The following is a 19,226-nucleotide window of genomic DNA, read 5'->3' as shown; positions in this document are numbered from 1 at the left end:
TAGCAGGTTGATGTGGTTCTTGGCTACTGAGGGAGACTAGAGACCCTGAGCTGTGTGGTGGAGATGGTGAGCTCCCCACCCCGTCAGACATGCATCGGTAGTGACTACTGCCTGTACTTCGGGATCGTAAAAGGGTTTCCCCTGTGCAAGATTCTCTCTTGTCCACCAGTGAAGGCTTTGTACTAGTGTTGGCGAAACGACCACTAGATCGTCCCACTGACCACTTGCCTGAGACCACTGTTTCGCCAACCATTCCTGCAGGGGACGCATGCGCAGGCCCGCGTGGGGGACCAGGTAAATGCATGACGCCATCATGTTATTTGGTGACCGGACTGATATTGCGGAATTTGCAGTAGTATATTCCAAATTCTTGTACTAGTGTTGGCGAAACGACCACTAGATCGTCCCACTGACCACTTGCCTGAGACCACTGTTTCGCCAACCATTCCTGCATGGGACGCATGCGCAGGCCCGCGTGGGGGACTAGGTAAATGCATGACGCCATCATGTTATTTGGTGACCGGACTGATATTGCGGAATTTGCAGTAGTATATTCCAAATTCTTTCCTCTGAAGGAAATGTCAACCCCTCTTGAGTATCTAGGATTGCTCCTAGGAACTGTTTGGAGGTGCTTGGCACCAGGCTTGACTTTTTCTCATTGATCGAGAAGCCCAATTCGTGGATGAGGCCGATAGTCCTTTGAATGTTTGTTCTGCAAATTACTGGGGTTTCCCCCGTTATGAGCCAGTCGTCCAGATAAGGGCACACCGGGATTGCGTCCCTCCGTAGTTGTGCAGCTGCCACCGCCAGTACCTTGGTGAATACCCTTGGTGCCGAAGCTATCCCGAAGGGCAGTACCTTGAACTGGTAGTGCCGACTGTCCACCTTGAAGCGCGAGTACCTTCTGTGCGCTGGGAACATGGAAATATGAAAATAGGCATCTTTCATATCCAAGGTTGCCATGTAATCCCCCTTTTTTAGGAGGGGGATTACCTCTTGTAGCGTAGTCATTTCAAAACTTTTGGGGCTTGACATACTTGCTGGCAGGCCGTAAGTCCAATACTGGGCACTTTGTCAAATCTTTTTTTGGCACAAGGAAGTAAGTTGAATAAATACCCTTGTTTACCTGGTGTCCCGGGACGAGTTCTATGGCGCCCTTTGCTAGCAGATTGGCGATCTCCTCGAGGAGAATCTTCTGATGTTCTAAAGAGTGTACTCTTTGTCGTGGAGGATGGTTCCGGGGACGCTGCAGTAGTTCTATACAGTACCCTGCGGATACTGTTGACAGCACCCATCTGTCTGATGTGATGTGATCCCTTCCCAAGCCTGGATGAAGTTGGAAATGCGTCCCCCCTACTGGGGTTGCGTGAGAAGGGACCCTGAACTGAGCGTCACTGCTTTGGTGGAGGCGTGCCGCCTCCTCTACTGGGGCTGCCTCTGTCTTTACCACGTCCTCTCCTATTACCCCTGCCGTAACCCTGGGTAGACTGTTGGCTGTTGTTCCACTGTGTACCCTGCCCCTGGGAATAGTTTGATCCTCTCTGGGAATTTTGGCCGCGTGGGCGATGAAAATTACCATTCCCTCTCTGGTTAGGGGGTTTATTGGTTAACTGGCCCAGGGACTTGAGCGTCTCATATTCGTCCTTGGCATTCTTCAGTGCGTCCTCGACCGCCTTACCAAACAACAGATCGGCTTCCACCGGTTTGTCCAACAATGATGCCTGGGTTTCTGCCTTAAAACCAGACTGCCGTAACCACGCGTGTCTCTTGATAACAGTACCTTCTGCTATCAATCTGCCTGCGTTGTCCGCGGCGTCAAAAGTTGCTTTTAAAATGCAACCAGACATAGCTCTACCCTCTGCGGAAATTCGTGCTAAATGGCCCTTTAAGGGTTCTGGTGCAGAGGCTATGAGTGCCGCGACTTCTTCCCACTGATGGCAGTTGTAGCTGGCCAACAGGGTGGTGGAGTTTGCAATCCTTGCCTTATAGGCGGACGTTGAGGCTACTTTCCTGCCAAAACCATATAGTTTTTTGCTCTCCTTATCTGGAGGAGCTTCGGACGATGACAAGGGTGTTCCAGCCCTCTTACGAGTGTTAGTGACAACCAGGGAATCTGGCTTCAGATGTCCTCTTATATAGAGAGGGTCAGACTGGGCTGCCCTGAAAAGTTTTTCAACTCTGGGATTGACTGCTCTGGTGAGGTTCGGGTTCACCAGGGACGGGTCTATTCTTCGCTGAAAAGACTTAAGGATAGGGATGGTCTGGGCAACAGGCCTCCTTTCTCCCACTAACTCCTCGGCGAAGTCCCTCTCTTCCTGGACACCGTGGGTGTCAATATGGAAATGTTCTGCTGCTCGTGCGAGAACCTCGTTCAGGAGGGGTTGGTTATCGAAAGGGGAGTCGGTAACCGGGGCTTCCTTCTCTACCGGGGAATCTACTCTGTAGGTTTCAGGTCTTCCTCTTCTTGGTCCTCATCATCCCCATAGTAGCCCGTCCCGGTTTGCTCTTCTACCATGCCAAATTCTTGGTCCTCACCAAAGGAAGTCTCTCCTTGATACTGTGAGCATGGCGTGAGTATGGTTGTACCTCGAAGGGGTCCGCAGACCTCATAGGTGTCTCAAACCGGGGCTTCTTACTTGGGGGGGGATAGGATCATTAGAGCCTGAGGGTGTAGCCCCTTGTGGATTATATGAAAGGAAATGGTCTGGATTTTTATCATAAAAGTCTGCCAAAGAAGACATCCTTGACATGACCCTATCTATGTCATCACTCGACCATTCTTTGGAACTGGGAATGACTCTCTCAGAAAGTCTAGGAGACTTATCCGGAGTAGATTTGATGGTTTTAGAAATAGCAGCAGACTTGGGCTTGTCCGTCTGTTTAGGAGGAGTGGAGTGTTTCACAGGTGTGGAAGAGTGCAGTGGCTGCTTCTGCTGTTTTCCCCCCTCCCCGTGAGTGGAAAAGTGTTTTCCCTGTCCCTTTGTGGCTCCGGAGGTTTTCGACGCCTGGCGGCGAGGATCGGCGGTAGAGTCCCTGTCCTAAGAACGTGGGGCCGCGCTAATCTTGTCTGCGGGCTCCGACTCCTGGAGAGCGGCCTGGGGGTGGAAGTCGTCTTTGTCCTCCGACGATCGAACTTCTGTTAGCTTAGGGAGCGAGGCATTCATGGCAAGAGTGGATGATTGCCTGCAGTCATGCTGCGATCTCGATCGAGAACGCCCAGAGGACACCGAATCGGACCGTTCTGTATGTGCCCCTTTCCGAGTACTTGACGTCGTCGAGTCTCGGTTGGACTTCCTGTGTTTTGTGCGAGTGGTGTGTGAAGCGCATGTGTCGCCGGGGGTCTTCCCCATAGCTGCCCTGTCGGATGACCTTCCGAGGTCAGGGACCTGCGCTCGGCTGTCTTTCGACGCCGTAATGCCCTCGCCGTCCGAAAGCACGGCGTCGCTGCCGTCGCTGAAGGCGCCCTCCGCTGCCATGGCCGCCTGCCTGGAGTGGTGGGCCCAACGCTTCGTCGAACGGTCCTTAAGTGTCTTAGGTTTAAACCTACTACACGCTCTGCAGTTCGCCTCCGGGTGGTCCCTCGGCAAGCAGAGATTGCACGTGGCGTGCCTGTCGACCCAAGGGTATTTGCGATTGCACTTGGGGCAGAAATGAAAAGGGGTACCCTCCATACGCACCTTGAGGCAGCGGGCTGGTAAGTGTAGGAAATGTATAAGGTGTACCTATATACCAAGTATGTCCAACCCCCCACTCTCCCTACTTGCAGGGCCGAGGCCAGAGGCCTTCCGAGGCCCAAATCCGTCGTGCAGCAGCCGACGGTCAAATTCTTCTCCAAGCCGGCGTCGAGTGTCGAAGTTCGATGTTGGGATGGGGAAAGGATGTAAATTAATCGATATTTTAGCAAAAGTATGGCTAAGGCCAGGGGACTCAAAATGCTTCCGACCAGTATGGCGGAAAAAAACAATCTGAGGATCCTAGACGCGTGAGGGATCTTTGGTACAGTGGACGTCACACTAGGGATAGTATTACTGGCACGCCCTGTGTCGACACCTATTTTCGAAAAACAAACTGTAATACTCCGCAGCTTCCACTAGATGTCGGCCTATGCACAGCATGTGATCTAAGCAGATTCCACAAGCCTCAGAAATATATATATATATATATATGTGTGTGTTGGGGGTTTGGCGTTGGGTGGAGGGTTGTGGGGGGTTTCCCCCCACATATATGGTACAATTGACCTTCACAATTCGGTCAATTGTGAAAAGGTCAATTGTCATTCGAACAGTTGTAAAACAAACAATTCGTATACAAAAAAGTCCTATATAATTCCACTGGGTAGATATAAAGGGATCCCGTTAGAGCAGTTACCGGTTCTACAGACACCATGGGAGGTCAGCACGTTTCGATATCAGAACACCAACATAATACTGAGAAAGCGATCAAGAATATCGAAAATAGTATGAAGTTGTGGGAGAAGCTCCCCTTGGCAAAGATTGGGCGAGGGGCAATGCTGAAAATGGTGGTTCTGCCAAGACCGTTGCACTATTTTGGGAACATCCCATACCTGATATCAAGGCGATTCTTTTCTAGGATAAACAGCATATGCAGGGAATTCCTCTGGCATGGGACGACAAACAGAGTGGCCCTTTGGAAGCTACAAAAATCCCATGAGAAAGGGGGTATAAAACTGCCAAACTATGAAATGTATTACATAGCAAGCCAGCTGCAATATGTAGCTAAACGGCTCTCTGAAGAACCAACCTCAGAGTCCAGGCTGTTCCGACTGGACTGTGCCCCATTCTTCCTAAAAGAAATGATGTGGTTGCCCAGATCGGATATGGAAGGGCACCCAAAGATGATGATACTTGGGTGGGAGATATGGCGTAGGGCCTGTCAGGTAATGGAGAATCCATCCCAGTGTTCCCCGCAGGTGCAATTAGTGGCGCTGGTGGGGAAAGAAAAGCAACCAAGAATGATGTTCAGGAAACACTGGGAACTGGTGGGGATAGCAACAATGGGCGACATATGGCAAGAGGGGAGTATAAAGGATTTTGAGGTGTTGGGGGAGGAAATGGGGTTACATACGGGACAGTATATTACATACCATAGGGTGGTGCAGCGAATCAAGGAAACATGGTCTGAAGTAGTACTAGAAGATGAACCGGACGCCACCATAGATACAATATATGATATAACAGAAGGGGGGCATGAAATATCTAGAATATATGAGCTGATGATGTCCAGAGTGGGGAGGAAAGTGGTACAACTGAGACAGGACTGGGAAGAGGAAGTGGGCGCCCCAATTTATTTATTTATTCGCATTTGTTTAGCGCACACACAGCCCAATGGGCATCGTGGCGCTTGTTACAGAAATGAAAATGACTTGTTTTACATACATTGAAGTCATTACTTAGTTGCAAGAGAAGAAAACAGAAGATATGCAGATGACTAGTTGTACATACATTGAAATAATTTCTTAGTTCCCAGGAGAGGAGGAGAGGAGAGGAGGAGGAGAGAGTAAACAACATGAGGAGAGGGAATTAGTTAAACAAGGTGGTTTTCAGCTTTTTTCGGAAGGCAGATAGTGAGGTTTCTGCTCTAAGTGTGCTAGGTAGTGCGTTCCATAGCTTAGGGGCAATGCAGAGGAAATTTATTCCACCTGCTCTAGCTCGATTGATGCGTGGGACCTTAAGTTGGTTGGAGTGGCATTGCCTAGTTGGTCTGGTGGAGAGAAACTTGGTTAGCGTATCAGACAGGTATGATGGTGCGGACAGGTTGATACATTTGTGTGCGGTGGTAAGTATTTTGAATGTAATGCGCTCTTTGACAGGAAGCCAGTGTGCTGCCTTTCTGGCTTGCGCGATGTGGTCCCTTTTAGATATATTGAGGGCTGCTCTTAGAGCATTATTCTGTGTGGTTTGGAGTTTATTGAGATTGGAGGTGCCAGCCAATAGCACATTACAATAATCTAGTTTAACTCCAATGGTGGCTCTGGCAATAGAAAGGCAATTATCTTTGGTTAGGAAAGGTTTGATGGCATTAATGAGCTTGGTGCTCAAGGCGGAGGCTGAAACAATGGAGTTGACTTGTTTGTCCACAGAAAGAGAGGTGTCGATTTGGACTCCTAGTGTTTTTACAGAAGGTAGAACTGGGATGACACAATTGTCTATGCAGAAATTGGATTTAAAGTGGGTTGAGGTTAGTGAGAGTGGATTTTTGCCCCAGGATGAGAACTTCAGTCTTGTCTCCGTTGAGACATAGGCCGTTGGTGGCCATCCATGCTTGGATGGTGGCGTATATGTTCTGGAGGGTGGCTGCGTCCTGATGGTATAGTCCTGTCAGCGGGAGGAGTACTTGGGCATCGTCCGCGTAGTTGGTGTATGCGATCCCAAGTGCGTCCAGTTTGTCGAAGAGTGGCTTGGTAAACAGATTATAAAGGGTCGGAGCCGTACATGAGCCCTGAGGGACTCCATACCTGATGGTGGTAGGCTCTGCATTAGCTATATTAGAGAATACTTTCATTACTCTTCCTTCGAGGAAGGAGGTGATCCAGTTTGTGGCTTGTTTGGAGAAATGTGCGGCCTGAGTGAGATGGTTCGTAAGGGTGGCATGATCGACTAAATCAAATGCTGCCGAGAGGTCTAGAAGGAGCAGAAGGGCCGGCTTGCCTTTGTCTAGAATTAGGGTAATTTGGTTCTTCAGATCTAGTAGGGCGGTTTCAGTGCCATGACCTTTGCGGAATCCAGACTGCCTTTTACCTAGGATAGAGTTGTTTTCCAGGTAGGACTGTATCTGCATGTGTGCTGCTTTATCTAGGATTTTCAAAAGAAATGGGACCGTAGTAATGGGCCGGTAGTTGTTGGGTTGGGTAGGATCCAGGGTTGGTTTCTTTAAGAGCGGACGCACCCATGCCTCTTTAAGGCTGTCAGGGACTAAGCCTGTCTTGAATGAGGCGTTAATGAATGCTGTGATGATCGGTGTGAGGGGTGCCGCACACTCTTTAATGATGTTGGGGGGGGGCATATATCGCCTTTGCATTGAGATGGTTTGAGCTGTTTGAGGATGTGGAGAGCATCTACTTCGGTGATTGGAGAAAAACTGAATTGGGGGTGTTCTTGCCTTTAGCGGTATTGGCGGAGTGGGTCTGTTGGGGGTGCAGAGCCTTAAAGTGTTCTGCTATTTTGTTTTGAAGAAGGTCTATTTTATCTAACATTGCTGTTTGGATGCTATTACACCAGGCTTCGTCCTTAACAATCTCATCTGTACAGATTGGGGGGATGGTGAGCTCTTTAAAGATGGTGAAAAGCTCTTTTGAGTGGGAGTTAGCTTCTAGGATACGTTTATTGTAGGTTTCTGACTTGGCCTTAAATATGGCACTTTTGTATTTTTTAGAAATGCAAAGAAAGTCTACTTTGGTGGCATCACAGGGGTTGGCCTGCCATGTTTTGAGGGCTTCGCGCTTACATTGGCGTAGATTTAATAGGTCCTCTGTGAACCATGAGTTGGAATGAAACGATTTTTTTTCTTTTTTGTTTTCAAGAGGAGCTGCGGAGTTGATGGCATGGGTGAGTGTCTTTAAAGATATCTGCTAGAATGTTGGGGTCAGAGGAGAAAGGAGGTGCTAGGCATGGGTTGTTGAGAAAGGGACGTATATTGTCTGCTGTAAGTTTTTTGGCACTTCTGGCTAACTTGGCCGGTGCGGATATAAGTGGTTTGGAGTATACGGATATGGGAATGCAGAATTGAAGACAGTTGTGATCAGACCATGGGTTGGGATGTGTTGGAGTTGAGGGTGGAGCCACAGTTGTGATCTGCCACCCAATCTAAGATACTGCCTTTATTATGGGTCGGGGCAGTAACTATCTGTGTGAATCCTAGATCTGTGAGGTTTCTGGCGAGAGTGGCAGCTGCTTTGTCAAGTTTATCATTGTATTCAAGGTTTAGGTCTCCTAGAAGCAGAGTTCTGGAAGTTTGTTTGATGTTTTTACCAAGGAGATGGTTGACTATGCCTGTGAAGTTATTGACAGGGCCTGGGGGTCTATATATGACATGAATGTTAACTGTATCTTTAGGGGAGAGGGTGAGTTTGGCTGAGAGGATGTCAGTAGTGTCTTCCCCGGTAGTGGGAGTCTGTCTTAGTGCTAGGGAGTCTTTGAAAATTAGTGCGACCCCACCTCCCGTTTTAGCTATTCTGTCCTGTCTTAAGATAGAGTAACCTGGCGGTACAGCTAGGCTGATAGTAGGGCCAGAAGCGGAATGCAACCAAGTTTCTGTTATGGCTAACATATCTAAGTCTTGGCTGGTAATAGTATCATTGACTTCTAGAGCGTGGGCGTTGAGTGAGCGAACATTTAGTAGCGCACATTTAAGGTGTTGGAGCGTTTTAGATTGTAGTGGCTTGAGGTCGGTGGTTGGAGTGAGCTTATTGGTAGTATGAATAGGCTTGTTGGACATGTGAAGTATGGGAGGATCGGGCGTCGGAGCCTTGTTAAGGCGCTTGTGTGTGGTGGTGTATGGCGGGCGTGCGTGAACCTAGGCACGCGTTCTTGAGTGTTACCTGCATGGGTGTGGAGGGGGGTGCTAAAGGCAGTGTGCATGTTCTGAGTCTGTGCTGCCTAGGTATGGTCTCGGGCATTTTGGGGGGAGTAGTGTGTGTGGTGGAGTGCCTAAGTTCCATGATATGGCTGTTTGGTTGCCCTTTGGGCACGAAGTAGGCAATACTACTAGTAAGTAAGATGCAGACTAAACCTAAGAGGATGTATAGTGTGTGTGCGGTGTACATATTGAGATAGGGCGGTGAGAGCTGGGATGCTATATGGGTTGGACAACACAATAGCACAGAGGTCTCTAAGCGACCATAGGGCACAACACAATAGCACAGTGGTCTCTAAGCGACCAATGAGTGATGGGATGTGGGAACGAGCCCAAGGGTACCACAAAAAAAGTATCAAGAAATGCAAGGCTACAACAGATACAATTATATATAACCCACAGGGTGTCTGACGCCCCAGAGGATAGCCAAATTGAAAAACACAGGACGACAATCATGCCCCAAATGTGACGAAGAAAACGCCGGAATGGTGCACATGTTCTGGTCATGTCCAGTAATTGAGAGATTTTGGGGAGAAGTAGCACATAGGCTGGTAGAAAAAGGGATTAGGATAGTGGTGGACACAGTGTGGGCCTGCCTGATAGGAGGGTTTCCTAGACCACGTAAACTCAAGCATGTAAGTAAATTAAAAGACCTAGCATACGTACTTGCAAAGATAAGAATCGCTATGGGGTAGAAAGCATGCCATAGACCAAGGATAGAAGTATGGTGGAAAGACCTACAGAAATGGGCTGAGGCTGAAACTACAGTATGGCAAGAAGCAAGTAATTCTGAGGGGGAGGTGGAGGCTGAAACCTTGATAGCCTGGAAATAACTAAGAGCTGAGTTATTTGGGCCCACGCAAGACTGGTCAAGTGATCGGGATCCAACAGAAACCATGGAAGAGGAATCCCTATTTCAAGGCGAAGAAATGGAACATGAAGGAGAGTAGACTCGGAAGGGGGGGAATGGGAGAAGCAGTGGACACGGATGAAGCGATGTATATTCAAAATGTTACCATATGCACTGCAAGTTTGGTTTGTGTCGTTTGTTGAAATAAAATCAATAAAATTGTTTAACAAAATAAATAAATAAATGCAGGTAGCCTGCTCTATTACCCAGTCCAGAGATCTTTTATCATGGAAATCCCTCACCAGCTAGATCATGATATGTTTTGGGAGCACATGAAAGTAGATAGTGACAATTTCTCTGCTATCCGTGCGCACCCTCCCAGTGGTTTGTGCAAAGGCGCCTTTTTTTCTCGTGGGGCCTGATCTTCTGAACACTGTAGATTGTAGGCCGCTCTGCTTTTGCTTTGCAAGCCTCTTGAGGGTTTCTATAGGTGGAAAAGTGCTTCAAGATGGCTGCCTTGTAGGTGGACCATCTTGAACATTTTTGGTCTCCAGTCCAGCAAAGAAGCTGGAGTATTCTGGAGAGAATGTCTATTTGGCATAATCTATACAGTTATAGCTATCTTTTATGTGGAATGTTCCCAATTCTCCCATACAGAATATTTGGCGTTTTTATTGTACAGTGTCATGAAATTCCTTATGGCCTTGATCTGTCTAATAGGGTCTTTCACCAGAACTCTTTTTGGTTTATCTGCCTTCTTTCGTCGCGTCACCCGAGTCCATTCACCCTCAGACCCAGAGGCGCTGAGGTTTGAGGTACCCTCATGATCGTCTAGGTGCTCCCTGATTCTGGGAGCTTGAGAGGGGCTCGCAGAATGGTGGGGCCTTGTTTCTTCTCCCCTGTGGCGCACAGGAGAGTAGTCTTCTGACTCCTCCCTGCTTCCAGGGTTGGCAGAGTATCCCCCCCATGGCCCTGATTGGGTGGAGGTCTTCAGGATGATCTTTTTGGGCCTCTTTTCCTGTTGTTCCTGTGAAAAATTGAACCAACTGGTCCCTTTGGAGGTAGTGATTCTGCAGATCGAATTCCCCAACTTTCTCCTCATAGGAGGTTTCCGGGTCAGAGACATCAGCCATTATATTTTTGTATCTATCAATTTCTGGGGGCGCTGACCTTTCAGCTCCATCATGCTAGGATTATTTAATTCTGATGGCCTCATGGTTTCTGGCACATGTGAACCGGTAGCCATGATGTCAGCAGTGCAAAAAGTATTAAATGGGTTCGAGTCCCTTAGTACAGAGGTCATCATACTATGATCAAGGGTTGCCCTGTCCGTCTCTACCCGTTCAGGGTCCCTCCAGTTTGGATTAGATCTAGGATACTCTTTCTCCAACCTCGCTAATTTTTCCTTTTCAGCCCCTATCTCTTGATAACAGGCAAAGATCGGAGCCTTTTGCTCGGCTATCTGGGCTTTACTGGCCTCTATGACCCACTCTTGAGCTGCCACTTGCTTGTGGAGCCCATCTTCATCCTTATAGAGGGCCTCATTATCTCTTTGTGCTGCCTGTATAGTTTGGGAACATTGCACCAATTTTTGTTGCAGGAGACTCACCTCCTGAGTTTGTGCATTTTTAGTTTGGGTGTTCTCTGCCAGAGCACCTTCTACTCGTCGGGTGTGCTCCAATAACTTTCCATATTCTTTTTTGAGTTATTTAGTTTATGGAGGCCCATCTCCCTTTTCTGTAAATTTGTTTTTAAATTGCTTACTTCCTGACATAGGGCATCTTTCTCCTGATTTAAGGTGCCCCTCTGTTCAGCCTGGTCATCCCTTTGTTGCTTGATGGCATTTAGTTTTTGGCGTTCTTGATCAAAGTTTGTCTGGAGGCGAAGCTCTCTATTTATTAATTCCTTACTCTCCTCTTCCAATTTGTCAACCTGTTTTTGTAAAGCAATTACTTGCTCTGAACAGGCCCCGTTATATTTTATTTGTTGTTTTAATTTCAGTTGACCCTTTTCCAAAGAGTCAACCTTTTCTTGACACTCCATTCTTAAGGCATTTAATTGGGCCGCTTGGTGTACATTATTTTGCTGTTGGAGAACCAAGTCCTCTTTTAGCTTTGTAATGTAATTTCTAGATTCTGCCTCAGAATCTTGGCTCTTTAGCAATTTTTGTTCAGCTAATTTTAGCTGAGTATGGATTTTTTTTTTCAAAAACTATTTATTAAGTTTCACAAAAAAAACATAAGTATCAATAACAATGTCTCACAGTAATCAGAAAGAATGAAATTTACAGAACAACAAGAGCATCACAAATAGTTCATACCAATAAATGACCAACCCTAGTGAAACACAATCAACAAAGTAACCGGAATACATAAAGGACAACAAACACAAAAGACATCACCAAGGACACCACAAATGGGAGGAAGAGAAAAAAAAAAAGGGAACCCAACTAACCTTACCACGAATACCGTAGCTATCAAAGCCACCCACACTTCACATCAATCATAAAGCACCATAAACGGACCCCATAGCTTCCTGCAATCCTCTTCCTTATCCTTATTATGAAATGAAACCCTATCATATTGTGCCAAAATATGCAATTCCTTCAACCATTCATCCACATCAGGTTTTTTCCTCGATTTCCAAGTCCTGAGTATTAACTTAATCGCCACCATAATGGCCCTATCAATCCAGCAAAAATGTCTCCTACCTCTTCCACTCCTATCTTTATGGGAAAGTAAAATTATATTTACTGCCGATCTCCGCAAAACAATACCAAAAATCAAATCTTTCCTATCGATTACCGCCGTCCAAAACGCCTGCACTCTCGGGCAATCCCACAGTAAATGCAACAAAGTACCCCTATCAACATTACAACACCAACACAGATCGTTAGGCCGTAGCCCCAATTTAAACATCTTAACTGGCGTCCAATATAACTTCCCAACAACTTTTTGCCAAATTAAACGTAAACCCATATCAGGCCCCAAATTCAAATTAACCTTCAGAATATGTTTCCAATCTACTTCAGAAATTACCTCCTGAATATCAAACGACCAAATTTCTCTCAATCTAGACCATGCAACTTGGAGTTTCTCATCAATAGGCATGAATTGCATCTAAGTACGTACACTGTATTCCGGACCCTCTAACAATTTACTAATCTCCGGTTTATTTCCAATAGAACCATCAGTCATTTCCATCCTACTATTTACCATAGTCACTAAAGCCAAGTATCTATTCCTTTCACTCTGCCTCAAACTGTACCTATGCTTTAATTCCACAAAACTCAACAACCGGTCCCCATCCATCACATCCGCCAATCTCAGAATTCCTTTATTTATCCAACTAATCCAATTCAGATATTTATTGTCAATCTGCAATGCTTCATTATGCCATAAAGAAGCATCAGAACTAAAACCATAACTTAGTCCCTTATCTCTAAACCACGCCCCCATCACCTGTCTAGTTGCCACTATTGGAATTAACTTCAGTCTCTGACGTGGTAATTTATCCATACTGTATAAGTTCCCTAGGTCAAATGGAGCACAAATTTCCCTTTCCATGCGCAACCAAATTGGTACATTTGCATTTCATTCTGTAAAGTAATAGGAACTTTTTTTAAGTAAAAAAGCTTTGTAGTATTTTATTAAATCAGGGAATCCAAATCCCCCATCCTCAACTTTTTGCACCAGCATGTACGTTGGAACTCTAGATCTTTTTCCAGGACCCCACAAAAAAGAAGAAAAAAAATGTCTCAATTTTTAATAACTTTTTTATATAACATTAATGGGACCATTTTAATCACATTAATCTTTGCCCACAGATTCAACATCAACCTCTCCCATCTCTTAATCAATAATGAAATATTCATGGTTACCAAGTCCAAACTAAATTGCAGCAACTTTCTCAAATCTCCAATAATATGAATCCCTAAATATTTAACCCCCCTGGTGACCACTTACAATTCCACCAACGCAAAACATTACAAGCATACTGGCTAGACAATGGAAAGACCTCAGTTTTATCCCAATTCACTTTATGTCCTGATAATTCACCCACTTCCCGAAACATTGATTTTATTACATCACCACATGCTTCAGGATTTGACAACATAAGAAGCATATCATCGGCATACGATAAAACTTTAACCTCAACTTTCCCAACCATTATTCCTTTAATAATCTCACATTGTCTAATATAAGTAGCAAGTGGTTCTAACGCCAAATCAAACAAAAAAGGTGACAACGGACAACCTTGTCTCGTGCCCCTCAATAGCTGAAATGAATTCAAAATCACCCCATTAACCAATACTTGGGCCCTAACATCTCTATGAATACACACTACCATTTTCATGAAAATTGGGCCAAATCCCATCCTCATCAAAGTGTATTCCAAAAACTTCCAGTTAACCCTATCAAAGGCTTTTTCAGCATCAAAAAACCCTATAACTTCATTTGAGTCCTTTCCAAAACGCTCACCAACCACATTCAACACAGTTCTGATATTGTCATAGCCATACCGCCTTGGAATGAAACCTACCTGAGACCCATCAATCAGATCACCCACACATAACCTTAACCTATTGGCCCAAATTTTAGTAAGAATTTTAAGATCTACATTCAACATTGAAATAGGTCTGTAATTTCCACACTTAGTATGATCCTTATTAGGTTTCGGGATCACAACAATCAAAGTATGGATTTGAGCTGAAAGTTTGGATTGATGTTGCACAAGAGTTCTATTTTCCTCATGCTTTTCCTGCATCCCTCCCATATGGAGATACATGTAGGCCTTGATTTTGACAATTTTAATCTACTCCTTTTTTTTTCAGAGTCATTTATAACTTGCTCAAAGCTTGACGTAATAGGCCACCATCCTGCTACGTGTCCATGTCTAGGACATTGACCTGTTGCGTCATTTCTTCTAGCCAGACTTTTTCCATCTTGTTCTGGCCATTCTCACCTGACAAATAATTTGTGCAGAAGGTACTCACTAGCTATATTGATCTCTACTGTGGCCATTTTGGAAAGTGTTCTTTCTTTATTAATTTATTTATGCAAGGGTAATCTGTATTCTGTTGCTTTTTGTCTAGTTTTTGGGGTTGATTTAGCTTTAATTTTATACACAGGCCTGGTGCTTAGGATTTTTGGTTTGGGGAGGCGCTTCTACAGCATAACACACTGTTCCAACCACATAAAGTACCACTACCTTGAAGGTTAGCCTGCTGTGTTAAGCTGTCGCAGGTGAATAAACAAATCTAATCCCGGCTACAAGCCCCCAATTTGTGAAGGACTCTAACCGGGCATCACACACCGGACCAGGACCTTCGCCCTCAGCCTAAGATGTAGCGCGCAGTTAGAATGCTTTTTCTTTAATTTCAACGAATTTGAATTAAGCCGATACCCGACCCGTCTTACATCCCCTTTAACAAATACCCTGGGTCACAATGGACCATGAACCAGGCCGGTGGGTGTAACACAATATTTATTTATTTGAATTTCAAAGAAAATCACACAATTTTTATATTGGGCAGCAATCACCAATGGGGCGATAACTACAATGAAAAACACTGAAATACACTTGGGTAACCTTCTATAAGAACATATTCAAAGCACAAATGAATAAGAACACTTTTTCAATTAGGATCGATAGCACCAGAGTTACAATTTCCCCCTGCAATGTTCCATCAGCCCACAATTAATCTAATTCTGAGTGGATAGAAAGAAGCAGCAGGTAGTCAGGGATGTGTGGCAGCAAACAATCAAAATCCGACCTCACAAAATAAGGGGCAAACCCTTTGCAATGGCATTAAATGACACTCAGATTTTAACAAATAATTAATTTTATGTGTAATTAAATGATGATGTACATATGTTTTATCACATTCTCAGGGATGTCATATCACTAGCAACTATAAGTTAAGGTATCACCAACGGCATACAGTTCACAAAGCAGGTTGAAATTGAAAACACAGTGCAGTCACATCACACATGGAAAAGTTGCATTTTTTCTAGTTTGCAGTTTTAACTGTCAAAACAGTCTCTCAGAAAAAATGGGTGAAATACTCTGAATTGGGATGCAGTTTTTGGCCTGGGGGGATAGAGGCACATCACAGGGACGATATAGAAGTGAACGGATGGCTATAGCTGAAGAATTTAATGAGATTTCCAAGGTGGAATGAGTTTCGATTTTAGGAAAATAAAGCAGTTAAAACGAAAATCGGTTTGCAAGGAAAGGAAAAGTTTTACTTACATAGGATTTAATGGCTAGAAAAGAGGAACACCACCCGTGAATATAAAAGTTACGCTGCAGTTGTAACCCTTCACGCAGTGTACCCCTTTTCTTTAGGGAAAATGTATTTAATCAAAATATTGCTAAGGAGTTACAAGATGGAGTGAATGAAAGACTGGCGCTAACACTAGAAAAACAAGGACAGGTTGCACAGAGAATTATAACAGTTTAGACAATCAGGGTATGGATAGGATTACTTAGAAAATAGGGCAAAGACAAAGGGGTCAAGATGGGGTATGGTATGTGTTGTTATGGGATGGGGAAATACTCGCAATCAGCGCTGGAGTTTGGAATTTGGGACAGCCAACCGAATTCTGTACTTAAAAGGTTCTGGTCACTGAATAGCGGGCTGTCCTGGCAAAAGACAGCTGGGCAAAGGTCTGGTCATGGCACAGCAATGTCTCAGCTGGATGGAGCGGGTAAGCAGGTGGCATTGGAGAATCCCAAAGCGGGCTCAGCCACCTTTTCCCTAAAGTTAGTGGGATTTTGTTATGGGGTTTTAGTGCTAAAGGGTGGTTCTGCCTGGATAGGAAGGCCTGGGTCAACTATCCCTTTTCTGGCAGTAGGGTCTGTAATCTTGTAGAGTGAAGGTGGAATATCTGGATATGCAGGCGCTGGAAAATTCAGAAGGGTGCATCCAGATTTCTGTCAGGCTCCCTTATTTATAAGGCATCATGACATCATAGGATTATATGGTGGGGCAGGCTTAAACTAGGCACGCCTCTAAAAACGGGATGGACAGAGGTGATCGTTACTGCCTTCCTGTCAGGTGGTTGGACTTTTAGAGACATGACATCAGCTTTATGATGTGGGTGTACTATGTCCAGAACCTCCCACAGTAAATTTTGCCCCAACCCAGTTTTGACATAAATGGCACATTTTTACAGTTGTGGCATCTTAACAAATTACATTACATATTTTATGCAGAGCATGGTATTCCAATTCTCACGTGTGTAGGACTTTGTTTCGCCCATCTAATAATTTTTCACAATTTTTAGTGAGAAATATTGGACCTAAAATTCGACAACTTTAGACATGTGTATAGATTATAAGACATCTTTTCATTCATTTTTAATGTTCCATCAATTGTCCTTTCCCCATGATTCACATCCTTCTGGCATTTGTGTCCCATACATGCTATGGGCAGTCAATATATCTTGTTTGAAAGCCACGGAAATCACATTTAAACTGTACAACTTTTACATTTCTGAGCTGTCCGTTTAAAGAATTAACAGTCTTAAATGTTTATTCATCAAATAGTATCTTGAGCCAAATGGGGCTAGCCTTTGTTCTTCAACTCAGCCCATTTCTTTTTCTCAGCTACCAATTGTCAATTCAGTCCAGGGTAGGCATGGGGGTTTCCCAGTTTGATTGAATGTTTATTGCCACTTCCCCACTTCACAGGTAGGTGTCCCAGAATCTATTGTCTCAGCCTGGAGCACAGATAAAAGTCTGATGAGCCTGCGATATGCGGCCTTCTGGCCCAAAGTTTTCCAAAGGAAGCAATTAACATGCATGTATCCTAGAATCTATTGTGGCTCCTTCTTTCGGGGGTTAGGCCACTCCTGTTGTCAGCCAAATGTCCCTTATGCCATGGCAGGAAAACCCATTTGGGCAGATTTCCCCAGTGTAGCCAATGCCATTATTACTTTATTTTATTTTGCTTTGCATCAGAAGCAAGCCTGTTGACATAAAACATCCCATATATGTTTCCCAGCACAAACCCCTTTACATTGTTTGACACAGGCAGAGCCTTATCCAACATACACTTTTAAAACAGGTATTTTTCTTATTTGCAAAAGTACATTTAAACACGGTGTGAGGCCTGCTGGCATGTTCCTTTCAAAAGATCCCATCTGAATTTCCCACGTTATTCTGCAGCCACAGTCAGTTTCTTTTATACAGCAATTTGTTTAAAACACAGATCCACTGAAATTGACATAAACCCAGAGAGTCAGGCCTCATTGAAGCATTGATTTGTGACAATTTGTAGCCCAAAAGTCAAGCTTTTTCCCACATGGCTGAAAGTAAAGCTTCTTTTGATTTCCCAGTTCTGAACAACAGCCTGTCCTTCAGGAATACTGCTCTCTTCTGCTGAAGCACACTGTAAATATGGATGGGCATGGCAGGGTCTCACTGATAAAAGTAGTGTGATGATAAACAGATGAACATAGCGTCAGGGCAGCATGCTTTTTCATGTAAAATATTCCCTTTTCAATTCAAGCAGCAGAGCAGCTCTGCTTTGATTCGCTTCTTTTGGTGCACACAAGAACACACACTGGCACCTTTCTCTGTGTGCTCCCTGTTCCAACTCGCCCAATAGGTTTTTGGCTAGATGGTGCAGCCATCATTTTGCAGCTGCCAAATGCAGTTTTCATTCAGGGCAATGGTGCTCCAAGGAGCCAGCGTAGCAATTTTGTTGTTGACTGCAGAAGCGCAGCTTGGTTATGAATGGGAATTCCGCTGACTGGGTCAATGTAGCCCACATAAGACTGCAAACAATAGCCAGCATGTGTTGCAGCAGATGTCAACGGTACCCAGGAGCCTCCTCTGCTGACAGAATCTTGCGAACTGTAGAGTGTGGTTGTCCGGTGGATTTCAGATGATCTCAAAACATGCGTCAAAGCATGTCAGGTCTCATCTTTTGAGCTTTGGTTCATAACAACTGGCATCGTCCAATCACCTAGTAAGCCTACCTGAAAAGTAAAACCTTGGAACTGGCGACTTTAGGGCACAGACCCCAAACCAACTTAGGGGTCGACGTACTAAGTGCTAGGAAAATGTTTGTGGTTACCCCAAGTGTTTTCTACTGAACTTTATGCATCTGAATACTTACCTGTTTGACACTGCTCATTGAATCAAATGCTTTTTTATCTTCTCTTAAGGGTGAATTTAGACAACTGCTTTATAGTAGGTTTGTGACAATATTTGCATAGAGGTTTCATTTGCTTAGGGTGCATTTATTTTAAAGGCCTAATAAATCATTGTATATTTTTATACTCGCCTGTCTAACTAATGTTATTTATTATTATTGGTGGTGTTCTGTGTCGACGACTCATTTTAGTCCTAGACCACTCTCACACCCACTCCAAACTCTAAGCCTTACCGCTCTGCTACCTATCTTGATTGGGCTTATCTACACTTAAGTGTCTATCCTGTTCACGATAATAAGTTGGCCTCCCAAAATCCACCCGAGGGTTGATTTTGGAAATCTACCTCAACAGCGAGACAAGATAAGTGGCAACCTGCAGTGATGCCTCATCTGGTAACTCAAGTAGTGCCAGATTGGGGCTATAATTGTCTGAGAATAATTTAACCAGTGTGCGTAGGCGCTTAAACTCATGAGGGGAGTATGAAGGTCAGACAGACCTCAACGTTAATTATACCAGCCTCAGTATGATGGGAGTGTCCCACCATGGTGGCCCAGGGTTTCTTTTTCTACCCAGTGTTTGTGCCCACCAGGTTAAGTGAAGGGTTTACAGCAGTGTCC

General features: G+C 44.8%; 1 protein-coding gene across 3 annotated transcripts in view; it reads right to left on the bottom strand.

Moving 5' to 3' along the window:
• The window catches only part of LRRCC1 (leucine rich repeat and coiled-coil centrosomal protein 1), a 1,358,299-nt gene that overhangs the window by 240,923 nt on the left and 1,098,150 nt on the right, over positions 1 to 19,226 (bottom strand). The gene's annotated exons all lie outside the window — the stretch shown is intronic.

The sequence above is a fragment of the Ambystoma mexicanum genome, chromosome 5q (genome assembly GCF_040938575.1).
Source record: "Ambystoma mexicanum isolate Mex_15411 chromosome 5q, UKY_AmexF1_1, whole genome shotgun sequence".
In the NCBI taxonomy this organism is placed as follows: domain Eukaryota; kingdom Metazoa; phylum Chordata; class Amphibia; order Caudata; family Ambystomatidae; genus Ambystoma; species Ambystoma mexicanum.
Note: the sequence above shows the minus strand (reverse complement) of the source record. Positions and strands in the feature narration are given on the sequence as shown.